Raw genomic sequence first — 21,581 nt, 5'->3', positions numbered from 1 at the left:
CTGTAAATGCAAGTCCCTGAGCATGTTTATGTACTAAAAAGAAGGGGCTAATGGAGACAGGGTTCTCATATACATAAGAAAAAATAATTAACAGAAAAAGGTCTCAAAGGAGATGGGACTCAATGTGATACAGATAGCAAATGGCAGGTTTCCCCTTGAAACAGTAATGATAGTGTTACTTTGAGATGAGATATGAAGACGTTTAAAAGTGGGACTAGAGTCATGCTTGGTGGCTTTTAATTTTCTCTGAAGTAAGGGCCAGAGTGATGGGGTGGGGGTGGTAGTATAAGGTTTATGAAGACACTGGTGAAGATTTGTAATAGCTATTATGAGAAATGGGCAGGTATACTGAGATCTGGATTCTAGTTTTGGCTTCGTCCCTTACTAGCTCTGTGAATTGGACAACTAATTTAACCTGTCTGAATATTTGTAGAATGAGAAATTGGACTAGATAAATTTTAAAGAGTTTTCTAGTCCCTAGATGATTTAATTTAGAAGTCGAGCACTAAATCCTTTATAATAAATAATCTGACACAAAAAATATTTTTTTCCCCTTTCAACAGTTACTTTGGGAGCAAAAAAACATAGGCTGTTTTAGACTACATGTAATTTGAAAGTCCACATGAAAAATTAAAAAGACAGTTAGGAAAGGAAGGGAAAAGGAATGAAAGACTTATTTTTTTCTCCTTTTCAAACACTCCAGTAATCCACCGCAGCCAAACAACACTCACGGAAAGATGCAGGAACTAGGATAAGAAAAAAAGGTGAAAGAAATTGTTGTCAGTATCTTTTTAGCCTCTAGCTCTTAGGAATTTGTAAATGAATTCCAGCTACGGTTAAGTTATGGTGAAATTCCAGTGAGGAACTGAGGAAAATGAGACAGCCTGGAGGAATTTCTTTTAACAGAATCCGCTCTGAAGACGTAGCTGCTGTGCATCTTTAAGGAAGGAGTGGCCCCAAATAAACAGGGGCTTCACAATGATTGAAAATGTAAATTTAACTGTTCCCCCTCTGTGTTCTCAAGAATTTTGTTCACAATTAAACTTAAAAAATTAAATTTAATTTACAATTTGAAATATGAATCAAACAAAGTAACTTCCTGAAGATTATATCTGGCCTTGTAAAGAGAATTAAGACCACATTCATCAACCATGGGATACCTAATTCTTTATTTTTCCCATGAGAAAGTTCTTTACATAAAAAAAACCAAAGCAATCTGAGTTGTGCCTGAAATGCCAGAAAATCCAGGACTACATGGTTCACTGAGCAGCGTAGCCAGGAATACTCAGGAGCTGCTTTTATGGAGCTGTGTGCGCCTACCCTATTCATTGCGTCTGTGTGCGCCTACCCTATTCATTGCTGTTAGCTCTGTGTGCGCCTACCCTATTCATTGCTGTTAGCTCTCGCCTAACAGCACCTCCGAGGAGGAGACCTCCAGCAAAAGAAAGGGTTCCAGTCCTGCCAACTCTTACACTGTTTATCTTTTTACACTTCTGCTTCTTTCACCAGAATGTGAATTCCTGGAGGGCAGAGAAATTGTCTAATTGATCTTTTTATCCCTAGAGCCTATAACACTCACTTGTACATAGCAATTTTCTACTGTATGCTTACCGGATAAATGGATGATGTAAATCTATGATTCAGTGTTCTGAATAATTAAAGGCAAAGTATATATAATAATTTTCAAACATGCTTAAGGTATGGGCAATAGTAGTTCTTTTCAGTTGTTTTAACACAAAAACAAATGGTATCTGGCATCTTTGAAAATTAAGGAGAATATGTAAACATATATATATATATATATATATTCCTGAGTACATGTATGAGCATATGTTGTTTTGATTATTTCCACACATCTCTTGCCAAGCAAACTTTTCTAAAACACCATCTTTATTTTGTTATTCCCCTTATTAAGACCCATGATGGCTTGTAGTTGCATAATGTATTGGTTTGGAACCCTAGGACAATCTAATGAAAAGCAGAGTTTTCAATTAAGTCCAAGATTTCTTCAGCATTGTGTAACAGAAATTATATAGAATTATGTTATGTGGGCATAATTATTAATCAGTACTTATTTGACTGCAAGGGACAGAAATTCAACTCAAATTAGTTTAAGAGAAAAAAAAGGAAGGAAGGAAGGAAGGAAGGAAGACGATATTTCTTTGAGTAAATGGGAAGTCCAGGAGATTCCATCTAGCTATAGGCATGGCTGTTTCCAGAGGCTCAAACAATGTTGTCAGGACTCTCTCTACCTCTCAGTTTCACTTATTTCTTTTTTGGATTCATTCTTCAATAGGATTTCTCCTTTATGAGGGCAACATGGCCTCCGGCTGCCTCAGGTTCACATTCTTCAAGTTTAGCAATCTCCAAAGTAGGAGAAATCTCAATCAACTCCAGAGGAAAAGTTATGGGGAGGACTCTGCTTGGACTGAACTGAGTCATGCATCCATTTCTCAATCAATTACTCTGGTGAAAGAATGGACTACTTTGACTGGCTAAATCTGGATCACATGTCCTAACCTTGTGGCCAAGGGAAGGTGGAGTCCCATGATGGCCCTTTTCCTTCAAGATCACTTGGAACAGGGTAGGGCAGTTGTCCAAAGGAAAATGTGTGGCTACTACCAGATGGAAAATGTAGGGACAAAAGTAGCTGAACAGTCCACTACACCAGGGCTGAGATGTAGCTTGTATGTACAGGTCAGGTGAAGCAGCTGGCATCCATCCAGATAGCTTAAGGGTCTATTCTAAATGGCTGGTGTACATGCTGTACCATTGTTAACTACTTTGAATATCATCCCTGCATGACAGCATTCCACCACTTATGAGTTAAAAATAACATATGTAATGCAATATGAGCACTGTTGAACACATAAAGTGATTTATCTTTATGGAACAAAAATTACTTTGCACTTAAAATGATTTTTGGCAGGGTAATTTTCAGAGCTTGATCAGCTTTGGAGCAGGGAAAGAGAATTGGTGAAACCAAGTGAATGCTCTTTGTTTCTTCTTAGGAAAAATATAAATAACCTGTATATATATTACTTCATGAAGTATTTATGTCATATTATCACGCTCCCCAATATCTAAAAGTGGTTTGACTTTCTGATAGTAAGATTGAATACTTTTGTCAGTAGTGAGCTTAGGGAAACGTGCACCGAAGCAAAGCTAAGTCCCAAGTCCCTAAGATGCCCTTCAAAAGCAGTCATCCATTTAATTTGATCTATTAAACAAACTTAGCAGTTGGGATGCCCACACAGTGAGGAAGGATGCTTAGAGATGGAATTCTGTGTTTAATTGGAATCTTCTGTCCTTTATTAGACAACCATAAGCTTCCAATTATACACACCATCTTCATTTCAAATATGGATTTATAAAACCTTATGAATTTTCATTCTTAGCAACAGATTAGGAATAAAAACAAGCTCCTGCCATGAACAGATATAAGGGGTTTTCTTTTCTCTTTCTTCCCTTTTTTTTGCCATATCCCAAAAGGTCATTGATAATTGACCAAATGGCCACTGTGTATCCGGAGCTATGTTAGTTCCTTGGAGCTATTAAAAGGAATTTTGAAAAATAATCCCTGTCCTTGAAGAATTTAGGTAACACATCTCAGGAGAAAAAATTAACATGCCCAGAGCAACCAGGTAACACTTAAATGGCCACTTTGCTGTTTCCACTAATGATGTAATGACTTCCATTTCAGTCTGTTGAAATTTTACCCATTCTTCAAGGTCTGTCTCTAGAACTTTCCTTCATTTAGCTTTACTTGATTGCTTCAGTGTAAGGTGGGGCTCACATTTCATTGAACCACCCACCCTAACTCTTGACACTTAAAATGTCTTCAGCACTTCGTCATCTACAGCAGTGTCCCCAACCTTTTTGGCACCAGGGACCGGTTTCACGGAAGACAATTTTTCCACGGACAGGGGGCTGGTTCAGGCAGTAATGTGGGTGATGGGTCGTGGCAGATGAAGCTTTGCTCGCTTGCCTGCCACTCACCTCCTACTGTGTGGCCAGGTTCCTAACAGGCCTCGGACCACTACTGGTCCTCTGCCCAGGGGTTGGGGACGCCTGATCTACAGGATGCAGTCCAGCCTCCAGAGCCTGGTGAAGAGCCCCTGACTACCTCTCTTGCCTTATCTCCCCTTTCTCTTCTGTTTGTACTCTGCTTTGAAAGCAAACCAAATCCCGATACCAAACCCAAACCTGGTTTAGTTAAACAAAACAAAACCAAAGTTACCAACTACTGTGAATTTCCATATCCTATCTTCTCTAGAATAGCCCTTTCCTGCCTTTTCCCCAGATTTAGATCAGACAAACTCCCTCTCATCCATTAACCTAACCTCAGCTATTAGTCTCTTAATGAGATCTCTTCTTTTTCCATCCTCTAGGTTGTGCTGTCTTTTGTACCTATTATCTTTTGTACCTATTGTTAAGAGTCTGGGTAGTAGTGATTTGCTGTAATGTCTGCATTCCCCTTCTAGACTCTTAGCGCTTTGAGGGCAGCCAGTGCCTTACTTATTTTGGAATCCTGAGTGCCTAGTAAGAGTGCCTGGCATTCAGCATGTTGTCCATAAAATTGTACTGAAATGAATTGGATTGCATTGAACTAAGAGGGAGTGTAGAGAAGACTTGGGGTAGCTGAAGATCTTAGGGTTTATAAAACCTGGGCTTTACGTCAGTGTTGAAAAAGGGGAAAAAGCCTTAGAGAAGGGGGAAATAATAGGAGCAATACTCCAGAGGTGAGAATGAGCCTGGCAAAAGATGGGGACTGTAAATGGTCATATCTTGCTGGAACGGAGGCTGTAGAGTGGGGAGTGTTGGGAAATAAGGTCAGAAAGGCCAGGCGGGGCCATGTTATGGAAGACTTTGAATGTCAGTCAGAGGAGGTGAAACATGATGCAATAAATGCTGCAATTCAAGAAAAGAAAAATTTAGAAATATCCCAAGTATCTGTGTACAAAATGAGCTTATCACTTCTGCATGTCTCTGTTTTGGTACTTATCATATTGTTACTATAGGTATGTCACTGATCCCAACTCGCCTTGAGTCATCTGAACATAATAGACTGGCGGTTTGAAGCAGAGTATGATGCGTTGGGAGTCAGAAGCCCTGGGGTTGAATTTCTGCTCTGGTGCTAATTTGTTACCTGATATGGTGAAATCACTTTACTGCTCTAATCCCGAGTGTTCTTATCTGTAAAATGAAGGCAGAAGGCAGGTGACATGATTCATGAGGTCCCTTTGATCTCTAGGAGTCTATATATAGCAAGATAAGTAATTCGTAGCTAATTTATTAATCTATCTCTGCCTCTTGGTTTTTGTTTATTTACCTGTCTTCTGGGTATCAGAGTTGCTTCATTAGACTGGTTTCTGACAATCTCACAATCTGCTCTGCTGAGACCAGTCTCTGAGGTCTTGACCATCTTGTCACACCTAGAAAGCCCTTCCTAACCCCCCACCCCTCCTTAAAAACCCAGCTCCAGTCCAATACCTTTCTTAAAGCTTTTCCTAACTTATCCAGGTCTCTGATACTTACAACACCCTTGCTTTTGGTGTTTAAACATATTTTGTCTTGAGTTATTCTTTATTTGTTTTATATTGACTTTTCTCTCTCCAATTAGTTTGTAAACTTCTTAAAATAAAGAACTATTACATGCAACATTTGTTAATCTCCCCTACCCAGCTCCACCTCAGGACAAAGCTAGGCACAAAATAGTCATTTAATAATGTTCTTGAATATTGAACTGAGTGACGTACAGGAATATTACTAAAAATAGAAAAACCAGACCATCAAAAAGACATCTGTAGGGCTTGGAATTGAAGTAATGTAGCATATCAATGATTTTGTAGATGGTATTTTGTACCCAGCAAAAGACTGTTTTAAGACAGGGTGAACTGTGAAGTTTCTTGTCTGTAGGCTTGTCTTGAATTAAAGAGTGGTGATACTAGGGCCTAGAGATATTCCAGCCAACTCAAGGAAAAGAGAAAACAGAGAACTGTTTACTGAGTGACTTTGCTGTTGGACATGTCCCAACTGTAGCTTGAGAACATCAGGCAGAGTTACCACCCTGCTGCCACAGCCTCTGCCAACTTGGATAAGAAGCAGTGAAGTTGACCTGTCTTTTGGCTCTGAAACAAGGCAAGGGAGCGTACCAGCAGGCATGGGAAGGAAGAAGTTGTGAAATGAAAGACATGAAAAAGAGATGACTGACTGTGATCCTCTTTCCTCTTTTCCCCTATTACCCTGAGTCTCTCTCCTGCTTCCTTGACACCTGTAAAGTGGTATAAACCAGATCCTTGCACTTTATACCAACTGGGGTGTGGCACCCTAGGGGTCTAGCTTGGGGCAAGGGAAGGCAGTGTAAATCAGTTGTTTTAGGTTGTTTTGTTTCCTAAAGTGGTCCTATACGAAAAGGTTTGAAGATCACTACTTAGGTGATTAGCCTTCCAACAACCCAATGCTTTTAAAACTCAGTGCAGGACTTCCCTTGTAGCGCAGTTGTTGAGAGTCCACCTGCCGATGCAGGGGACACGGGTTCGTGCCCCAGTCCGGGAAGATCCCACATGCCGCGGAGCATCTAGGCCCGTGAGCCATGGCCGCTGAGCCTGCGCGTCCAGAGCCTGTGCTCCGCAATGGGAGAGGCTACAACAGTGAGAGGCCCGCGTACAGAAAAAAAACAAAAAACAAAAAAACCAAAACTCAGTGCAGAATATAAGAGGAAAGATCACTGTTTGAAGTAGTTGAATTCTAGATCTGGCAGTGTCAGGGCTCTCTTGATTGTAAATTAGCTCATGGAAATAAAACACCTGAGCTTAGGAACTCCAAATCCTGATTTTGCTCTCATATTGCCTCAGGCTGTCTCTGGTAGGAAAGTCTAGAACCGTGGATTCGTTGTACATCAGCCCCACTCCCCACTTTTCCAAATGCCCCAAAGCTGTTAGTGTTTATAACAGACGAAGTCAGCATTGTGTTGATTTGTCTTACCGTGTGTGGAAAATGTAGGAATAACTCCCATGTATCATCAACTGTTTAGTCGGCGCTCAGTTCCTTAGCAGGGGAAATGGTAAGATTTATTAGGGAAAGTATCCGTCATCCCATATAAATAGATGCACAGTTAAAGCAGATGCAGAAGGCAGGGTGTATATTTCTGTGTGACTGATCATAAGGAACTTATTATCAAGAACTCTTTGGAAAAATCAGTCATTTGGGAAGATGGCAAACATAAGGTACACTTACATTTTTATGCAAAATAGTCCTCAAAACAGTAATTTTGACTTTAAGTGCGTTATTGGGGTAGGAATCATTGTAATTAAAAATTTTTTTTGCTTTAATTTTTTACTTTTGAGAAAATATGCAAGTGATAAAAGAAGCCCAATAGTAGAAAAAGGTACATAAAGTAGGTCTCTTTCCCACTGCGAACCCCAGTCCCCAGTCTCCTCCCCTCGTAGGCCATCATTGTTGTCAATTTATTTGTATCATTCAGACACATTCAAGCTGATCCTCCCCTTTAGCTTTTATACACATGGCAATCCACTCTCCATATTCTTCTGCAGCTTACTTTTTTCCTTAACAATATACCCTGGAAATCATTTCTTATCAGACTGCATATATGGGCCAGGCTCATTGTTTCTAACAGATTTAACTGATGTTGACATCTTGCCATAATGGTTTTAGGGGTTTTGGTTTTGTTTCAACATTACAGATATACTTTAACCATACCCTCACTGCCCAGGTCCCTGTTGTTCCCTGCCCAAAGGTAATCACTATACTGAAATTAGCATGTATCCTTTCTGCCTGATTTTTATATATTTAGTGCATATGTATTTAGTATTTCATTGTGTGACTCTGGCACCATTTATTTATCCTCAATTGTGTTTTTGAAAGCTTAGTTTGTTTCCATTTTTTTACTGTTAAAAACAATGCTACAGGTTAACATTCTATTTCATGTCTCCTTGGGCACATGTATGCAAATTTTTTAGGAAATTCCCACAAGTCAAATTGCTAGGTCATAGGGTATGTGCTTACCAACTTCATTTGATACTGTAACATTGCTCTCCAACACAGTTTTTAACAATACAGCATTCACACCAGCCATGTTTAAAGGTACTCCCTTCTTTTTTTCCATATTCTTACCAACACTTGGGCTTCTCAGACTTCTAAAATATTGCCAGTCTAAGGGTGAAATAGTACCTCATTATGGTTTCAATTTGTATTTGTTACTGAGGGTATCTTGTCTTATTTTTTTTCGCTATTTAGCTCCCTCTAATAATTAACTATTGAAACCTTTGACAATTTTTCTACTGCAGTACTTGTTTTTCCTTATTGATTGATAGGGATCTTTTTATATTCTGGATACTAATACCCAGTAATATGAATTATAAATAACTTCTTCCAGTCTGTGGCTTGTATTTTTTACTGTTTATGCTATCTTTTGTCTAATGGAATTTTTATATTTTAATGTATTCAAATTCTCATTGTTGTCGTTTGTGCTTTTGGTGTTTTAGGAAACACGAAGAAATGTAATGAAGACATTCTCCTATACTTTCTTTTTAACTTTTATGATTTCCCCCATACATTTAAGTTTTTAATCCATGTGGGATATATTTTTGTTCTAACATGAAGTGGAGATTTATATTTTTTCCCCTTTATATGTACTGGCTATGGCCAGTTGTCTTAGCACCATTTATCTAATGGTCACGGCTCCCTGCTGACATGTACAGCTATCTCTGTCCCATACCAAGTTTCCATATATGTGTAGGTCAGTATCAACTTATTTTGTTCCTTTGACCTATTTTTATATCCTTGTTCCAATACCACACTGCTTAAATAGTTATAGCCTTCTAATTAGCCTCGTAGGGCAAGACTCCAGTCCTTAGTTTTCTTTTTCAAAACTGTCTTTGTTAGTTTTGTCTCTTTAATCTTCCACATGAACTTTAGGGTAGGATTATTAAATTCCTTGAAAAGTCTTGTTGGGATTCCGATTGGAACTGTAGTGATTCATAGATCCATTATAAACTCACAGGGGGAACTATTGGAGCTACACAGTTATATCTTTCAATCCCTATATGTCTCATAATTTATCCAGTGCATCTTTTATGTAATGTTTTGTAATGTTTCCCAAATAGGTCTTGCATGTATTCTATTAGATTTTTGCCTAGGTATCTACTATAAATTAGCGATTATATATATGTGTGTGTGTGTGTGTGTGTGTGTGTGTGTGTATATAAATTTTTTTTTCTCTTACACCCTGAACATGGATCCAGAATGCTGAATTCTCTTATTTGTTTGAATTATTTGCCCACAAATTCTCTTGCAGTTTTCTATGTAAATAATCCTATAGTCTGCAAATAAGGACAATTAGTTTCTGCCATTGGGGTGTAAATAGAAGTCATATACACAAATTCCAGTCATATCCCTAAAGGGGAAACATAACCACTTTCCCCTTCTCTCCTTCCTTCCACCTGGAATGCAGATGTGATGACTAGAATTGGAGCAATCATATTGGACTTGAAGCGATCTTAAGGAATAAAGATCACACAAAACATAACAAAATGATAGTAAGAACTTGGCTCTGGACTACCCAACCAGTCTTTTACATGTAAGGGAAATAAAAAAATTTAGATAGTTCAGAGTTTTCTGCCACTCAAACCCAGTCCAATCTTACAACACTATCAGGATAATGAGTGATAAATTCCCAGTTTGCCAGTAGTTTTTATTTTTTTCATAAATTGTGTTTTTATAAATTGCTGATCTATATTAAAGAGATGAATTATATTGATAGATTTTTAATGTTCAGCCATCCTTGGGATTCTGTCATGATATGTTCTTAGAGTTTGCAGAGGTCCAAACATTTTATTTCTTACTCTTCCCAAGGTTTTAATATGAAAAAAATTTAAACATACAGAAAAGTTGATCTGTACAGTGAACACCCATATATCCACTACCCAGGTTCTACAATTAACATTTTATTATGTTATATTTGCTTTGTGTCTTATCTATTATGATACGTTTTAAAGGCTTTGCTTAATTCATTTAGCTAATATTTTCAAGTATTTATTTACATGTGTTCAATGGTGAGGATAGCCAGTATTTTCTTTTCTTATGCTGTCTTTGTCCAGTTTGGGTATCAAGAATATACTTATCGGGCTTCCCTGGTGGCGCAGTGGTTGAGAGTCCGCCTGCCAATGCAGAGGATACGGGTTCGTGCCCCGGTCCGGGAAAATCCCACATGCCGCGGAGCTGCTGGGCCCGTGAGCCACGGCCACTGAGCCTGCACGTCTGGAGCCTGTGCTCCGCAACGCGAGAGGCCACAACAGGGAGAGGCCCGCGTACCGCAAAAAAAAAAAAAAAAAAAAAAAAAAAAAAAAATTTATATATATATATATATATATATATATATATATATATATATATGCTTATCTCATAAAATGAAGTAAGGAGCTCTTCTATTTTTGTCTTCATTGAAAAAGTCTGACCAATACAGGAAATAATCTTTGAAGATTTGGTAAGACTCACCTCTTTGGGTAAGTACTTGGTTGGCATGGTGCTTTTTTAATGGGTATATATATATTTTTAAATTTTTGGCTGCGTTGGGTCTTTGTTGCTGCGCGCAGGCTTTCTCTAGTTGTGGTGAGAGGGAGCTACTCCGTTGCGGTGCACCGGCTTCTCATTGCGGTGGCTTCTCTTGTTGCAGAGCACGGCTTCAGTAGTTGTGGCTCACGGGCTGTAGAGCGCAGGCTCAGCAGTTGTGGTACACGGGCTTAGTTGTTCCGCAGCATGTGGGATCTTCCCGGACCAGGGATTAAACCCGTGTTGCCTGTAGTGGCAGGCGGATACTTAACCACTGCACCACCAGGGAAGTCCAGTAATGGGTATAATTTTTTTAAATTACAGATTCAATTCACTTAATGGTTATACGTAAATATATAGATAGACCTTTGTTTTTCAAGTCAGTTTTAGTGATTTATTTATTTCTAGAGAACTGTTTCATTAAATTGTCAATTTTTTTAGTCTAATGATATTCATTGTATTCTCTAGTGCTTTTAAAAACCTTGACTCTTTATAGTTATGTCATTTTCCTACATTCTTCTCTTTTTCTCTCAATCAATCTTACTAGGTTTGTCTATTTTATTAGTCTTCTGAAAGAACTAGGATCTATCGATTCCTCATTGATTTTTCCCCTTTCCATCTATTTCTCTTTTTTTGTTATTATTTCTTTCCTTCTACTTTCTGCGTTCTGATTGACCTTCCTCTATATGTTTCCTTCTCTTCTATTATATGCATTTGAAGCTCTAAATTTTCTTCTAAACACCATTTAAACTGCATACCACACATTTTAGTACTAGTGTTTTCGTTGTCTGAGCAGTACTAAACATTTGGTGATTTCTATTAGTTTTTCTCCCTTTATAATTATTCAGAAATTTCTAAAATGAATAGGGCAGTATAACTATTCTATTGATTTCTAATTTTATTGCATTATTGTTAGAGAACATGTTTTATGTGATTGTGAGTCACTGATATTTGTTTGAAATTTTCTTTTTGACAAAGTTTTTTTCCAAAGGCAATTCAGTGGATAGTCTTTTCTTTTTTAATATATTTTTGTTGAAATATAGTTGATTTACAATGTTGTATTAGTTTCAGGTGTAAAATGATTCAGTTATATGTATATACAAATATATATATATAAAATATATATATATTCTTTTTTAGATTCTTTTCCATTATAGGTTATTACAAGATATTTAGTATAGTTCCCTGTGTTGTACAGTAGGTCCTGTTGGTTATCTATTTTATATATATTCGTGTGTATATTTTAATTCCAAACTCCTAATTTATCCCTCCTCCATCCTTTCCCCTTTGGTAATGACATAGTCAGTTTTTAAAAAATATTTCATGTGTGCTAGAATGAATATGTTTCTTGTAATTTGGAGTATGGGATTACTGACATAATTTATGTCTTCTACAAATATGATTATAGCTTTATACACACATACATATATATATATTTGAGGTTCAAAATTACTATTTCTTTGATGTGAATTATTCTACTTATCCTTGTATTCTGTCTGCCTTAAAGTTTAAAAAATTTGATATCAATATTATACTAATTTAATTTTTATTAATATTTTCCTAGTACATTTTATCCATCTGTTTACATAATGACCTCTCTGTCATCATGTTTTAGGTGTGTCTCTTATATGCAGTACCAGGTTGAATTTTTAAAAATCCTTCTGAGAATCTCTGTCTTTTAGTAGGCAAGTTCAAAATATTAATATTTATATGTACTTTTGTTATTGACCTATTTGGACTTATTTCTACCATTCAAATTGTGTTTTCTATTTACCATTATCTAACTTAGATTCTTGTGTTTCTTCTCTAGTTTATATTAGGTTGATCTAGTTTTAAAAATTTATTCTCCCCTTTCCTCTCTCCTGAAAGTTTGCTATCTGTCTAAGGTTAGATTTAAAATTAAAAAATGCCCTGTGAGAAATTAAAACCCCAGACTTTCATACTACTTTCCCAAGCTAGGGGGTTGGACTTCTCTACTTTTGTTTTCATGGCAGGGGTAGCTCTTCAAGGGTCTTTCTTAATCCAAGGATATCTCTTGGGTCCCCAGAGTCTGTCTCAGGGAGCTCAGGGTGATCCTTTATGCAGCTTCTGAACTTGAACCTTGAAGAAGGTGACCAAGAGCCTGGGCTGGGCACAGGGCCAGGCCTTCTCTGCCCAAAGCTGGGGGTAGGTATGAGAGACAAGAGTGCCTGAAGAAAACCCTGAACAAGAACTCTTTGGACCATCAAATGAATCAGAGGGTCAACTCAGACTGAACCCACTGTGGCTTTGTTATCTCTCTTTATTCTGTAGCCTCTTTTTTTCCTTTTGAGCCTAGCTATTTATTAAAAAATTATTTTCATTGCATATTAAGCAGCATTTCCATGTGTAGGTACCAATCTGCTACACTCTAAAAAGCTGTGGGAGTTCATTTACTTATCTTACAGAATGTTTACAGGTTTCAAGTCTCATCTGCCACCTCAGATCTTGCTGTTTTTACTTTGCTTTCCTCAGTTCCTGCTTAGCCAGCCTACAAGTAGATTCTTTTTCTCTGTCTTGCCCCTTGGCATTGATGATTCATTTTGAAGTTCTGAGTGGCTATTGTTCTGGCCTTCCCTCATATCACCTGTCTCTCAGACTGAGGAGGTAAGCCTTCCCCCGTGCACAAGCTCCTGGATACCATGCTCTGTTTATGTCCACAGTCCAGGTAGGACAACTAGACGTACTTCACTGTGCTGAAGTTCCTGAGTGCACTGCCTTTCCCCTGTCCTCCAGCAGTTTCTGAAATGATGGCCCTGCAGATCTCGGCCTTCCTGGCTGGGCACGCTCCTGGCTTTGATGGAAACATACCCAACTGGAAGCAGCTGGCCTGCCCAGGCCTTCCAGCAATGGGCTTTCCAGTGTAGCATGTGGAGGCCCTTATTCTCTGTCCCTTCTTTTTGGCTAGGTGGCTCCCTCCAGCCACAGGCACTCCCTGGGCCGTTGTCTGAGTTAACATCTGAGGTTGGCCAGCACAGGCACAGCTGTGGGTCCTGGCATTGCCACTCATGAGGAAATTCCCCAGAGAGCCCACAGGCCTGCCTTGATTTCTCTTTCAGGTGTGATTATCTTGGAACAAAGCCTGCTTCCTAGGTGTGAGCCTATGCAGTTACCCTGGGACCCACACTCAGAAAGGTCAGTACTTGGATTAATACTCTACTGTTAGTATGAAATTTTAAGTAAACTTGGAATAAAATTTCAAAATTTTGATTTTGCACTAGGCTCTGCAAACTATGTAGCCTCTCCTTGGTAGAAACAGAGAACATTACTGATCTTTGGAGGAGTGGGTGGGGCTTATTGACTAACCCAGCTTCTTAGGAGTCCAGGGCAACAACCAGTAGGAGTAATGGTTTTAAAATATTTTTTTAGATGTAGTGCTATATCCTGCAAAACTTATTCTTATGGGAAGCGTCCCTCTAAATAAAGCATTTTAGGGCTTCAGGAAAGTGAGAGGGTACAGTTCTAGAATAGCTGTCTGATAGAACTTTCTGCAGTGATGTTAATGTTCTGTATCTTTGCTGTCCAGTCTAGTGGCCAGTAGCCACATGTGGCTACTGAGAACTTGAGATGTGGCTAATATGACTGAGGACCTGAATTTCTAAATTTTAATTAATTTTAATTATTTTAAATTTAAAGTTAGATAGCCATATGGGACTACTGGCTACCATATTGGACGGTGTAGCTCTAGAACAACAAAGTAACTTCTGACCTTTGGTGCTTTGATTATATTTTTGCATTGATTCTATATCAAGAATTAAAGTTAGGCTTTGTCCAGAAAGGATTTTCTAAATTCAGATTGAAGGCATATCTAGAACTAGATGGGGAAACTGAAATCAGTGTTTTTCATAAGTATGGAGAAGATATCCTTTCCACCTATGAAAGCTAGCCATGAGGCTCATTGCTGTAGCCTACAAGGGAGTTATTAAATGTACAAATGAATTGCCTAGAGACTGCCCCTTCCAGTTCTAAGAGACTATGGAAGAAATATGGAAGACAAAGAAGAGGCAAGGTTAGGGCCAGAGTCTTGGCAAGGAGTGATGGTGAGGAGGTGTGGTGGGAGGTGAGTTGATAGATGAGCTTGAGCCAGTCCTCCTGGGCCTGCATGACCTGGGTGTACGAGTGACCCAGCAAATCCCATGTGTTCTGATGAGACACAGAGGTCTTGAGAGCACAGAGGTGTGTCAGAGGGCTCTAGTTAAAACAAAGACACAGCTGCGTAGGACATTTGAGAAGGCCAGAGCTACAGATCTCAGAGCTAGATAGTACTTCATCTAAAAAGCCACACCAGAAAACCTGTACTTCAGTGGTCACCAGTCTAGAGAACAGAAAATCCAGCCTCTCACTATCCACCCATGAAGATCCAGATAATCCACCTCTGCTGCCACTGGTCATCTAAACTCTTATAGACCCCAAAATATACAGACACAATCTTGAAGGAGAACAAAGAGATGGAGAGAAAATTAGAAAGTCAACATTTTCCCTAAAGAAACTAAAGAGAGTTAACATAAAGGGGTTGTCTGAACTATTGAACTGAACTAAGTTTAACTGAATGGGATAAATGTAGGGTTACTTTCCCTAGTTTTCTATGGATGAGCAGATGAGTTATGGAGAAATAAAGAGGCTGCATTTTCTTTGCACATCTAAGCGCACAGTGAATGAACTTGTGACCCCACTACAAATATGTTTGGCTTCCTGCTAAGCCAGTTTGAACAGCAGTCCTATTCATAAGCTTTAGCAGAGGTGGAATATGTGATAGGGGTTGGGGTGAGGTTGCTAACCTGTTGTATTGAGCCTGGGAGCCAGCATCATGACAGAATTGGCCACTTAACTCATACATACTCTTTCTTCAAAGGCACTAGCCACCTCACATGGGAAGGTCATTTGCGGCTTATCTGGAAGGCAGTTTTTCTCTTATTACCTGCCTGGACACGGAGGAGGTTGTAGATACTCTAGCCTACTGGTCCAAGAGCTTTGAGATCAATGGGAGAGGGCCAGTCTGACAAATTATAGTGTCATTTTGCCTGTGCAGTGCCCTACTCATCTTCTTGTGCTGAATGAATCACATCTGGGATGAAGGAGGCCAGATCTACTTGGACAAAATCCTAATGAACTTATCTGGGTCTAACATCCCATCAATCCCTTGTCCATACAGTCCTCTGTGGGCTACAACACCACCTGCAGGCCAACTCTGAAAAGTACATGTCCAGAAAAATGGAAGAATTCTTGGACTGTATTCTGTAAAGCCAAGATATCTGCATTATGCTTCAAGTGTTTATGGTCCTAGAGTTAGAATCCCCATGGCTCAGCAAATATATTTAGCAATTCCTGGAATTTACTACAAAATTCATTACACCTTTCTTCTTCTTGGCTGTTGTAGTAACTGACATTCTCCAAAGGAGAGGAGAGATTTTGTTTGTTTGTTTGTTTTGTTTTAATTTTGGTGCTCAGAGGCAGATGCCACCTTCCAATAAGCCTTGTTTAATTTTTCCAACTTTCCCCTAACCTACCTGACCTAGCCCAACCCACATGAATATCTCCAACCATACAGATGGGAGACATTAGACCCCAGGAGGACTCAAATTCAGCTCTATGCCTCCACATCTTGAGTTTTCCTTCTTTGGAAAATTGGCTTTTGGGAAAATTCAATTACCTATCCTCCTTGGGAACAAACCTCATTTGTCAAAGAGGTTAGAGGGGCTAAGTTAGATTCAGAAACTCAGTTTGCACCAAAGTCACCTTTTTCAAGCACTTTGGGTTTACCATTTCACACCCTGTCCTGGAAGCCGTAGAACCATGAGGGAAGACTCATCACCAGTCTTGGAAATCATCTGGATGGGAATTCTAAGGACATCCAGTCCTAGCTAATAGATAATCAGGCATAGACAGGGCCCACACGATTGGATTTTTATTGTCTCTAAGTGTAAGAGGAATAAAATGGTTTAAGTTTATATCCTGAGCTACTGGACTGTCTTGGTCCATTCTAGCTACTCTAACAAAATACCACAGACTGGTATCTTATACAACAGAAATTTATTGCTCACAGTTCTAGACCCTGAAAGTATGAGATCATGGTGCCAGCACGGTCACCTTCTAGTGAGAGCCTCTTTCTGGTTCATAGCCAGTGCCTTCTCACTGTATCCTCATGTGGTAGAAGAGGTTAGGGATCTCTCTGGACCTCTTTTATAAAGGCACTAAACCCATTCATGAGCGTTCTGTCCTCAAGACCTAAATACCTCCTAACAGGCCACACCTGCTAATACCATCACCTTTGCGGTTTAGAATTTGACACATAAGATCAAGTTCTACTTTAAAATGTTCAACTTGAAATGCTTACTAGACAACTAATGGAAATGTCAGGTAGGTAACAGGATGTTTAAGTCTGGAGCTCAGGGGAAATGCCAGTGCTGAAGAATATGTAGATCTGGGAGTTACTGACAAGGAAATAGAAACGAAAGCCATGGACTGGATAAAGTCTCCTCTAAAATGAGTGAATGTATTTAAGAACAGAAGTGGCTTAAACAAATTTAAAAATTGGGAATAAGAGGAAGAAGCCAGTCAGGGATGTAGGAGGAAGACCGAGATGGTATGTTGACCGAGAAACCAAGTGGTTGACTGAGTCAAATGCTGCTGAGAGGTCAAGTGAGAGGAGGACTGGGGATTGTTCAGAGGATTTGGAGAGATGGAGCTCATTGGTGATCCTGAGAAGAATATCATCTGCACTAGAGTTGTAGCAAAGAAAACATGACTGGAGAAGACTGAAAAGAGACTATGAAGTGAGGAAGTGGACACGTTGAGTATTGACAACTCATTTTAGAAAAGGTGATGCAAGGGTACCTGAGAAGCATGTGTGGGAGTTGGAGGAGGGCATAGATTTCAGGGAGGACAGATTTATTTTAAGATAGGAGATATTATAGCATGTTTATATGCTGATGGGAATGTTCTAATAGAAAGGGGAAATGTGGAAATGCTGGAGAGAGTGGATGATGGAAAGCCTTTGAATAGGTAAGAGGGGATCCAGGGCTTAAGTTGTGAGTCTAAGAGGACCTACGCTACAGGACAGTTCTTCTGTCATAAGAGGAGAAAAGGCAAAAATTAGTAAATGTGTTGATGGGAAACTGTCACAGCTGTCTTCTGGTTGCTCCTACTTTGTTAGTAAAAGTAGAGATGATGTCTGTTTCCACCAGTTCCCACTAGCCCAGCTTACTCAGACCCTGCTCTCAACCACAGATCACCATCAATTTACCATGACAACTGAGTTGGAAGAACCCACTTATCACTCACAGACACAGAAAACAAACTTATGGTTACCTAAGGGGAAAGGGGGTTGGGGGGAGGGGTAAATTAGGAAACTGGGATTAACATATACACACTATTATATATAAAATAGATAACCAACAAGGACCTACTTTTAGCATAGGAAACTATACCCCATCTTATGTAATAACCTATAAGAGAAAAGAATCTGAAAAGAACATTTTATACATATATATACATACATATATACATATATATACATATATATATAAACTGAATCACTGTGCTGTACACCTGATACATGATATTGTAAATCAACTATACTTCAATAAAAAATTAAAAAAAAAGAAGAACCCACTTATCTTATGAAAGATTCTGGATTCCCATCAGTGTCACAGCCAGCTCTGGTATTTTGTCCATTAGAAAGGATACCAATTAGACAAGCAAATACATGAAATTAGTCCATTTGAACTCAGAATCCACCTGAGCATGTTAAGGCTTTTCAGCTCCCCAAACTGGACAATACAACCTAGTGGAGTGTGAGGTGGAGGAGGAATAAGCCATGGTCAAAACGTTCACCACTGACAGGCTGAGGTTGCTGGCACCCTATAAAAAATCAAGAAAACAACCTTAAATGTTTTAAGTGCCTAACTTGCTTGTTGTCAGTGGTTTTCCCAGTTTGTCCTCATATTTGGATACTTTGGAATTAAGTGTTTTTTAATTCAGCCTCTCCCTAAGTTGCTTCCTCTTGAATCTCCACCTCTTTATCTCCAGTGAGCCTCAGCCATATCCTAGGCTCCCAGCTACCGTATCTCCTCCCTGCCTGGTCCCTGCTTCTTAGGGAGGAAGGTCCTTACACAAATGTGAGAACATGTAAAATAGATTTTAAAAGGATTAACTAATGTCACCATAAGCTGTCACTGACTAATCAAAGCAGCAGCAGCAATAGCAGAGCTTTCTGAGCAAGATTTTGCCATTTAATCTTTTTCATCCATCTTTAGCTCTGAAGGAGGAAAAAAAAAAAAAAAAAAGAAGCCGTCTAAAAGAACAACACATTCTCCCCTGTGAAAATGAGTGAAAGTACAGATGAATTAGGATTTAGAGAAGATGAGGCTAAGGAAGGTTGCTTCCCCATGGAAGACCACACACACACACAGACACACACAGACACAGACACACACACACACACACGCTTTGGTCACTACTACACATAGCAACTTAGCAACTACATTTATTGCAGCTTACAGATGAATGAATAGCAAATTTAAATGTCTTTTTGGCCAGTAAGAATTTTGTAGCAAAATAAAGAGGCCTATTAATATAAAAAAGAAAACATGCACAATTGTGCACAAATATCTTAATTTTGTCATCGAACTTTCTTCAGCCACACATTTGTAGAGAGGTGATTGGGCCTTGTAGTTGAATTAAAATATCTAAGTAAACGTACTTCTAACTAAATAAGAGTCAGGATGAATATTTATTTTCCTACATGATATGTGACTAAATAAATGAGGCTCCTTTTTTTTTTTTTTAAACAACTCTTAAATTGAAAGCCAGATATCTAGTTCGTCTTATGCAATGACTCAGAATGATTTGGGAACTTCTTGTTTGGAAGTACCTTCAGAGTTTTTTACAAGTAGGGTGACCAAACATCTCAGCTTGTCCAGGACTGATTCTTAAGATTCTGAGTATACTCTCTGAGGCTGGGTTAGAGTCCCAGGATTCTTTGGTTGAAAGGTATCTGTTTGAGCAAGCATCTTCCTGGGTGGAAGTCTTTTTACATCTTGTTGAATAGGGATATAGTCCCTGACCCTTGAATGGGAAATTCCTGGCTCTTTTGGAGGCCTCTAGCCTAAAAACTGGGTTAAAGTCCCAGGTTTCTTTGTTTACACGTTACCATTAGTTAAGAATACAGGAACCTCTCAGTAGACTGAAACCCCCTTCTCATACCGCTGCTGACTGTAAGCTCCACCACTATGGCACTAACTCTGTCCATTTCCTTTCTTGTTGGAATGATTTTACTAAGGATAATTTGGAACTTCAATGACCTCCCCAAACTGGTTCCTTTAAGACCTCTCCCTTACAATTGCTTCTGTTCCTCCTTCCTTCTTTTACTACCTTCAATCTTCCCTTCAGCTACCTTGAATCCTTTGATATGACTGCCTTCCCTCCCTCCTCCATCTCTCCGTCCACTCCTGCAAGATTGCCTTCCCGCTTCAGCCCCCCATTTCCATACAGTCACTTGAACTTTAGGTCCCCTGTCTCCCACTGGGGACTCTCAAGAGACTCAGGGACCCTCAAAAAGAAACTACATATCAGGGTAAAAGAATATCTCATAAGCCTCCTCCACAAATATTGGTAAAAAGCATTAGCCCTCATATTGAGCAGGTAAGCTTAACTTGTTCCATCTGTAAGAAATACAATTGGGGTAAAAATATAAAGTGGAGCAAAGACAAGAGCCAACTATTTTATATAAACCACTGAGTTTTATATTACTAAGTTTACCTGACTCATGGCTAAAATTTTAGAAGGAAAGCTCTAAGGTCTGTATTTGCATCTGTCTGTATGTTTATGTATGCATGTTTGTATATGTATGTTTTATATATATATATATATATATGTGATATTTTTCTATTTCTAGATGGTATTACCAAAGTAATTTATAAAATCACATAAAAGAGCTCTATTCTGATTGGCTTAGGGATAAGTAAGTGATTATATAAATTAAATATTTCTAAAATTCCCAGAAATATAGAAACTAACCCAAATGCTTTTCAAGTTTATGCAATTTGGAAAAATCTTAGATAAATAAGACTAGTTTAATATCATTGGTTTAATAAGAACAGCTATGTCTTCTGAGTTATCAACATTAAGTTTAACAACAGTATATATTTTGCATTTAGCTCTTTTTAGGTATGTTTGCTTTTGTGATTTTTTTTGATACTTGTCCAACATGCACGTACTGTGAAAATAGTTAACAGGGAAATAGCTTGAGATGATGTCCTGCTTTGTTTAATGTTATAACGTATGTCCCTAAAAATAGTTTCCAAAATCTTTGTGGTAACTTGCAACCTTAGAGTTGTACTAAGTTAAGTAATAGATATTCTTTGAATATCTATATCACTTTCTAAGTGAGGAGAAACTACTAAACCTTAAATTACTAAGCACAAGTTTATCTACTTTTGGCTTCTTATTTTTGTATGGTACAGAGAGACTAAATATATTTAAGTTTGTTAATAAACATCTTTTTGACACGTTGAAAAATTGTATTATCAGGAAACATATACCTATAAAAATTAGATGGTATATTCATAAAATTTGCTAGTCTGCTGCAGAATGCTGGTATAAGACACAATTCACAATTGTTTACTTTGTATTTTCTTTGTTTAAAAAAGGCTACTGATTGTTAAAAATTATAATCAATGTATGTAAATGAAACTACTAGAAACAATAAGGGTCAAGGGAAACAACTTTGTATGAAAAGTATGCAAGGAAAGTAGATTGTATTTTTGATAAGGAAAAGTATTCAAGGTATGTAGGATAGGTGTTTGTTACTGGAATAAGATAGTAATTATGCCCTAAAGTGAAAGAGGAAAATATAGGACAAAAACTTAATGGATATTAAAAAGTTGTAGAAGGTTTGCAGGAAAGGAATTTTGGAAAAGGAATCTTATCTCATGTGGTCAAAGTTGGTTAAGACTGGATAGATTTATTTATAGGGTTTTTTTAAAAAAAAA

General features: G+C 38.4%; 1 protein-coding gene across 2 annotated transcripts in view; it reads left to right on the top strand.

Moving 5' to 3' along the window:
* The window catches only part of ZNF280D (zinc finger protein 280D), a 293,092-nt gene that overhangs the window by 49,895 nt on the left and 221,616 nt on the right, over nucleotides 1-21,581 (top strand). The window contains exon 2 of one of the 2 annotated variants that reach the window (XM_033851716.2): nucleotides 13,650-13,725. The exons of the other annotated variant lie outside the window; for it this stretch is intronic. The gene's annotated coding sequence lies outside the window, so the exon portion shown is untranslated. The remainder of the gene's footprint in view (nucleotides 1-13,649; nucleotides 13,726-21,581) is intronic. 2 annotated transcript variants of the gene reach the window in all.

Source organism: Tursiops truncatus, chromosome 2 (assembly GCF_011762595.2).
Source record: "Tursiops truncatus isolate mTurTru1 chromosome 2, mTurTru1.mat.Y, whole genome shotgun sequence".
Lineage (NCBI taxonomy): Eukaryota > Metazoa > Chordata > Mammalia > Artiodactyla > Delphinidae > Tursiops > Tursiops truncatus.
This window is presented reverse-complemented; position numbering and strand designations above follow the sequence as displayed.